The sequence below is a fragment of the Notolepis coatsorum genome, assembly GCF_963971535.1.
Source record: "Notolepis coatsorum genome assembly, chromosome: 9".
Lineage (NCBI taxonomy): Eukaryota > Metazoa > Chordata > Actinopteri > Aulopiformes > Paralepididae > Notolepis > Notolepis coatsorum.
In genome coordinates, this window is record NC_140173.1 from 13,796,096 (window position 1) to 13,804,360 (window position 8,265).

Here is an 8,265-nt window from a genome sequence, read left to right on the forward strand (position 1 = left end):
TGATGACGTGTTACGTATTCCAGTCATCTGATATGCAGGCACTGTTCCTATGTGTTGTCATTGCTGCCCGGGACGTGAGAATAAACGGTAACCCAATAAGCAGTCGCCCGATTCTATCATTCCCTATAGACACTAAGAGTGATATTAAGCGGAATATTACAAGCTGAACCTGATATTAAACAATGTAGCTGTTGAGCAAGAAGAAGAAACAAAGCTTCTTGGTCTTATTTTAGATTGTAACTTGTTGTGGAGGGGACATATAGATTATGTTGTTGCATTATCCATGCAAGCATCTAAGTCCAAGTTTCTCTTAGTGCTCTTGTGTGCATTTTTTGCTGACTGCAAAGTTACATAACTACTAAAGCTCAGTTGTTATTCAAAACGTTTATCGTGTAGTGCCCGGAGGAAAGAGGAATAAACGGAGGTAACGTAATGCTTGTTTAATGTACAAAGCCACGTCAGTAAACAAGAACACCAGCACATGAATCCCAGCACAGCAATGAATGAATAACAACCAGTGCAACCTAAATAGATGTCCCCTCTGGCCTCGGTGCCAGATCATTAGTTCCCTCCCACTACACAACATAGTCAGAAGATGAACACGAACCAATACTGTAGTCACTACAATCGTGCCTTTATTTTTAAGGCTAAATCGTTAAACCGGAAGTGATCCCGCGGCCAAGTGATGCTGCCTTGATGGAGCTGTCTGCGGACAGGTCCGTTGTCCACGACCAAATAATGCAGTGATTGATTGGTGCAAAATACTTCCGAGAACCCACCTCCTCTCTATATTCCTTGAGCCCATTGGTGGAAACAAATGCCGATCAAGTAACCAGGAAGTCAACTATATTCAAGCAATTTTGGTTTTCACCGATCGATGACTGTGGCTTTGTTTTCCAGCTACGTTTACTTGCGGGATTGCTGCAGAAGAACACACTGACCTACTACCAGATAATATCACGGATAATGGTTATGTTACTGATATTGTTCTGAGATTCTACACCACGTGGCCCTTCTCGAGTGTTGCCGTTGAGTTGGTAAGTAGAGATCAGAGGCTGAAACACAGACATATATCTACTAACCTCTTTGCTCATGATCACACTCCTACACAGCTGTTCTAGCTGATCTCCATATAGTCATAGATATAAAGCAGAAGATGCGACATTACATCATGTAGTACATCCTGGTATTGTTTACAAGTTCTGGGCTGGTCAGCGGGTTGTGTCTTAATGTCCGACCAGAACACTCAGACCTGCGGTAAAGAAAGAGGATAACGCGCACATTTCAACTGTTTGTGTGCTTTGTTAATAAGAAACCGGGCCTCAGTGTCCTAACAAATGCTTTCTCTTGACCATTTCCAAGGCGTGAATGAATGAATGAATGTAAACTTTATTAACAGATTGCAGAATGGGTACAATACAGTACGGCTCAATAAGGGGATGCAGACCAGAGAAAGACGTTAGTCTTGTTTACATCAGGGTCCCCCATTTTCAATGCATGACATTTATGACACACCACATACATGACATTTATGGCATAGGGACATACATGACATACAGGTATTTAGTAGTACTGTTACATTTGTGACATATACGGTATTCAAATATACAGTACTGTTACCCATAGACCCTGACAGAGTATATACATATGATGGGGAGGGGACTGTACATTAGGAGGGGGTGGGTGGGAGAGAAATACATGCGGTGGGGAGGAGACTGTCTATTAGGAGGTGGTGGGGGGTTTGGACATTTACAGTGGCCAGTTTTGAATTGCAGCCTCCCGTAGGTGCTCTTTAAGAGCGGTTTTGAATGAGGGTAGGGATTCACATTCCTTTACAGCTGTGGGTAGGGCGTTCCACATTGATGTGGCATAATTGCAAAACGTGTTTAGTCCCTTGTTTGAGCCGAATCTGGGTTTAACATGATTTGTTGAGCTTCCTCTGGTGTTGTGATCGTGGTATTCACTGACCTTTGGGAAGTATTTGGGGTGAATGTGGTGGCTACCACCATCCAGCTTGCACGACATTCTTTCACATTCAATTTATTTTAGATTTGTAACTTTATTTGTATTTTCTTTTACTTTTACATAAATATATAATGCTATATGTTTTGTAATGCTTGCCTATGGCGTTCAGCAGGATTTAAAGCTCTATTACAATCAAATTAATCAATTCATTTGAATAATTGTTGCAGCCCTACATATTTTAACTACGATCTTGAGACATTGGGGACATGAGGTAATCCAAACAGCAAGAGCATGTCATTCATGGTCTCATAGTTACATACAGGGGAGGAAACTAACTTTGGCTTACCAGCCAACTGGCAAGTATATGATTTTTTTTACCAGCCAAACAGATTTTTTACCAGCCATAAATAAATCGCTAATTGTGATAATTACTTCTTTGTATGTCTTCGTCTAAATTGATTTTCAATAGTAATAATCACACTGTGTCTCTACTCTTTAAAATATTTATTACCATAAAACATTAATAAGTGTCTCTACTCTTCACAATATTAGCATAAAACATATATTAATCACACCGTCTCTACTCTTCAAAATATTAGGATATCGCATATTAACATGAAAGAGGGAACTATTCTGGACTGGGTTGGGCTGAACTGGGCAGTGAAAGATGCTGGGTTGGGTTGGGCAGGGAAAGTTGGGCTGGTCTAAGTTGGACTGGGTTGGGCTGGACTGGGCTGGGCAGTGAAAGAACCAAGCATTTCATTGTAATGTAATAGCTAAATAAAACACAACTTGAACTTGACTTACATTTACTTTACATTTTCACTCTGGTTGGATGCCAAACATATTCTGGTTGTACTGTACTTGTGCTGTATGATGACAATACATTGGAATCGAATCTCATGTCAACGCTAGGGGTTCAGCAGGTGTATTCTGAATGACAAGTATGACAACATCACCGTTGTGAAGGGCATATGGGCGAGTTGTGATATGGGGGGAAACTAGGGCTGGGCGATATGGCCAAAAACGTTATTGCGATAAAATTATAAAATTATTTTCATATAACTCGATATCGATAATTATCGTTGATATAATTTCTGTCAAGTTTAATTAACTTCTTATGCCCGGCGCCGATGGACGGGCTATTAATAAGACTTGTTTTGCTGCTGCGAATGTCTCGAGTTGATGTCGTCATCAGTCCGCGCACGTTCTTCTAACCCCAGTGCATAGATTATTATATTCCACCAGGGGGCAACCTACCGCCACTGGATCATATGCATTATAAGAATGGAACACAGTTAGCCAGAGCAAGCGGTGTATCCCACGACAATGTACTAAAATCACCCTAAAATACTCCGTTCCGCCCCAATACATTGCAACGACGTCCACCGCATACCCCACACTACTCTAACCGTGGCCTCAGAATTCACGCCACACACCCACTCGGCACGTAAACTATAATTAATAGCGGCATGCAAGCTAATGATCCTAGCCAGCCTTGTTTACTACCCAGAGGTGCACCGCGGGTCTCCTTCACTGTCGCCATCTCCTTCACTGATTGGTTGTTAGTGCGTGTGCTCATATCCAAGCTTGGAAAATCGATATATCGAAACTTTGCGACCACGTTTCATGTTTATTTCGAGGAAATAATTTATCGCGATAGTTATCGTTATCGTTTTATCGCCCAGCCCTAGGGGAAACCCGTTAATAATTCGGTAATAATAAAATGTCACTCGGCTGCATTGAAAGCTCGGCGTTGCTAATAAACATTTAAAATCATTTTTATAAACGAGTAAAAAATCACTGAGCTAGCCTTGGCTAAAATGGCTGCTTCCGCATTTTCACGCAGGAGCGCTGTGATTGCTGGCTGCTTTGTCACGTGCCTGGTGCGCCCAGCAATCACAGCGCTCCTGCGTGAAAATGTGGAAGCAGCCATTTTAGCCAAGGCTAGCTCAGTGATTTTTTTTACTCGTTTATAATTTTTTTTAAATGTTTATTAGCAATGCCGAGCTTTCAAACCCCGCCGCGCATGTGTGTGAAACCCTAATGCAACGGTGAGTACCTTTGAAATTTATATCTGATATATTTTGGACCCACCGCTCGTCTTTAACCAGTGCTTGATGTGAACATTAACATGGCTAGTAACGTGGGAATAAGTGACTGCGTATCGCAGTCACGAAAGGGGCTATGGAATCGTTAGCCTCACGCCCACTTGTCATTCTCATCCGACTCGAAGGAGACGCGTCGCGTGCTGTTGTTCGCTCCCATGTCAGACCGTACTGATATCCGAAAGCGACGACTCTACATGCAATTATTTTCATCCACTGATGTGTTTTTGTCTACGTTGTCAAGTAGGCGTGGGGGAAAAATCGATACGTAGTAGTATTGCGATACTTTGCGTGGCGATACTGTATCGATACAGGGACGCCAAGTATCGATATTTAATTATTCATTAAACATTTTATTTAATTTTTTTTTGTATAAGGAAGTTGCATTGTTCATTTCAATACCTGTAATAGTACAGTAGTCCACACACACACATGTGCATTCAGTTAAGTTGGAATATGACTGTAATACAAACAGTTCAGTTTTGTCAGGTACATGCAACACAGATTACAGTGTTTACATCTGTCTGCTTGAGAAAATACCATGTTCTGCAATAAAAATGATTGAAGTGAGATGAGCAGACTGAACTTTATTTTATTATTATTACATGTTTGTTTTACTTTGCAGTAAAAAAAATATATAATAATAATAATTGATAAAAAAAATAAAGAAAGAAATCGCAATATTCGCAATATATCGAGTATCGCGATACTATCGTATCGCGGCTCAAGTATCGCGATAGTATTGTATCGTGAGATCTCTGGCGATTCCCACCCCTATTGTCAAGCCGGTGACAGGAGTCTGTAGGGCCGCACGCAGTGGTCTGTCCACTTCCCCTAGATGGGCGGCATATTCTAGAAAACGAGTGTTCATTGGAGGAGCTTAGAGCGCAACGATGATGTTCATTGGTTATGGATTATTATGAGGCGCAAATGGGAGGAATCATAAGGGGGGAGTCAGAGTTCGGCTTGTGCCGGTGAGCGAATCAGCAGATTGCAGAATAATTTTTTTGGTTTTGTTTAGTACTCGCCAGTGTGGCGAGTGCTCTTCATGAATCACTCGCCAAACATAAAAAATACTTGCATTTGGTGAGTAAAATGGCCTAATTTCCTCCCCTGGTTACATACATAGTTATATTCATAAGGTCTGTTCTCCTGATAAGCCAATAATTTCCAAGTCAGAATCTCCACTGACTAGCCTAGCCTGTTGGTTTAAGACAAGATAATCCTTTATTGATCCCCTTGGGGAAATTCAGGTGTCAAAGCAGTATGGGGGGGATACAGGGTGGGGGATGCATAATAATATAATAATAATAATAATAATACTTCGTTTTATATAGCGCCTTTCAGAGGACCCAAGGTCGCTTTACATAAGGGGGGGGGGGGGGGGGGAGATAACAAGTCAACAAACATAGTGGACAGACACAACACATACATATAAAGTGAGAAAGTTAGGGGTTGAAGGCCAGGTTGAAGAGGTGGGTTTTGAGCAGTTTTTTAAATGAGTCCAGAGTTGGGGTGGTGCGGAGTTCTGCGGGGAGGGAGTTCCAGAGGGTGGGAGCTGCCACACTGAAAGCTCTGTCCCCGAACGTCCGCAGTCTGGTTCGGGGGATGGAGAGCTGACAGTGTCCGTGGATCGCAGGGACCGTGACTGAGTGTAGGGGTGGAGGAGGTCAGTGAGGTACTGAGGTGCCAGGGCGTGAAGGGATTTGTAGGTGAGCAGGAGGGTTTTGTAGGTGATGCGGGATTTGATGGGGAGCCAGTGGAGCTGGATGAGGATGGGGGTGATGTGCTGCCAGGGTTTGGTGCGGGTTAGAACCCTGGCAGCTGAATTTTGAACATACTGGAGCCTGTCCAGGGTTTTGCTTGGGACCCCGGACAGGACCCCGTTGCAGTAGTCCAGGCGGGAGGTGACGAAGGCGTGGATGAGGGTCTCAGCTGTGGTGTCGGAAAGTGATGGTCGGAGTCTGGAAATGTTTCGGAGGTGAAAGAAGGCGGATTTGGTGAGGGAATTTACATGGGATTGATAGGAAAGGGTGGAGTCCAGGATAACGCCCAGGTTGCGGAACCTTAGGGGATGGGGAGATGGAGCAGCCGTCAATGTTGAGGGTGAGATCCCCAACCTTCCGGAGCAGGGCCTTGGGTGCCACAACCATGAGCTCGGTTTTATTGTTGTTGAGCTTGAGGAAATTTGATGACATCCAGGTTTTTATTTCGTGCAGGCAGTTGATAAGGGAGTGTGGGGGGAGATGGGTGGATGGTTTGGTGGAGAGGTAGAGTTGAGTGTCGTCGGCATAGGAGTGGAAGTTGAGGCCATGGCGGCGGATGATCTGACCAAGGGGGAGCATGTAGATGGTGAATAGGATTGGGCCAAGTACGGAGCCTTGTGGGACGCCTTGGTTGACTGGGGCCGGGGTGGAACTGGAGTCGCCGATGGTGATGAACTGTGTCCGGGTGGTGAGGTAGGATTGAAACCAGGAGAGTGCTGAGCCAGTGATGCCGAGGTTGTTGGATAGGCGGTTGAGGAGGATGGAGTGGGAGACTGTGTCGAATGCTGCAGAAAGGTCAAGGAGGATGAGGATGCTTATGTGGCCAGAGTCAGCTGCAAGGAGGAGGTCGTTGGTAATTTTGATGAGGGCGGTCTCTGTGCTGTGTTGAGTTCTGAAGCCGGATTGAAAAGGCTCATAGAGCTCATGGTTGGACATGTATTGTTGGAGTTGGGCGGCCACTGCTCTTTCCAAGATTTTGCTAAGGAAAGGAAGGTTGGAGATCGGACGGAAGTTGTTTAGCTCGTCTGGGTCGAGGCCGGGTTTCTTAATGATGGGGGTGACGGATGCTGTTTTGAAGCAGGGGGCGACGAGACCAGATTCAAATGAGGAGTTGATGATGTTGACCATGGTGGGGCAGAGAGCAGGGAGGCAGATCTTGACCAGGGTGGTAGGCATGGGGTCAAGTGAGCAGGTGGAGGCTTTGGCTGAGGCTATGAGCTTGACAACTTGGGGACCATTTACCGGGGAGAAGGAGGAGAGGCTGCATTGGGGGGGGGGGCACCCAGGGGGAGGAGCAGGTGAGGGGGAGGAGGGGGCACTGCTAGCTGCTGGTAGATGGTATTGACCTTGTCCTGGAAAAAGACATGGAACCTGGAGCAGAGGTCGTGGGCACCAGATGGGCGGGGGGGGTCGAGGGGGCGGAGTAGCCGGTTGATGGTGGAGAAGAGTGTCTGGGGTGGTTTTGCTGGTTGCCGATGAGGGTGGAATAGTAGTTTGTTTTGGCCTTGATGAGAGCTAGCTTGTAGGCCTGCACGTGGTCCTTGTAGGCCTCGAGGTGGACAGTGAGGCCAGATCTTCTATGGAGTCTCTCCAATTGGCGACCGACAGCCTTCAGGGAGCGGAGTTCAGGGGTGTACCAGGGGGCAGGACGGGTGTAGGTGACAGTCCGGGTTTTGATGGGGGCGAGAGAGTCCAGGCTGCGGGATAGGGCGGAGTTGTAGTGGGCAGCCAAACCACTGGTGCACTGACTGTTTTGATGTTCCTGTAGGTGATGGTGCGTGCATTCCGAAGCTTGGGTAGGGAAGTAGGGAGGGTGAAAAGGACAGCATGGTGGTCGGACACCGCCAGGTCGAGACACTGTACCTCAGATGGTATTATGCCAGTGGAACAGACCAGGTCAAGTGTATGACCTTTGGTGTGGGTGGGACCATTTGTGTGCTGTGTGATATTGAAGCAGTCCAGTAGTGAGAGGAAATCAATGGCTGTGGAGCAGCTGGTGTTGTCCACATGAATATTGAAGTCCCCAAGCAGGAGTGTGGATGAGCACATGGTGCAGACAGTGGTGAGGAGTTCAGACAGGTCAGACATAAAGTAGGTGGAGGCTTTGGGGGGGCGGTAGATGAGGACTACCTGGAGTGGTGTAGGCCCAGGTAGTGAGAAAGCCACGCACTCGAAGGAGGTGACAGTGGGTACTGGGAGCTCTTTGACTAGAAAGTCAGCCCGATGTATTACAGCCAGCCCACCACCACGACCCTGGGTACGTGGCTTTTGGATGTAAACATAGCCTGGGGGTGTGGCTTGGTTGAGTGAAATGAAGTCCTGTTGTTATTGCCATGTCTCAGTAAGACATAGAAAATCTATATCTCTGTCAGTAATTATGTCATGGATGAGGAGAGATTTATTGTTAAGAGAGCGAACATTCTGGA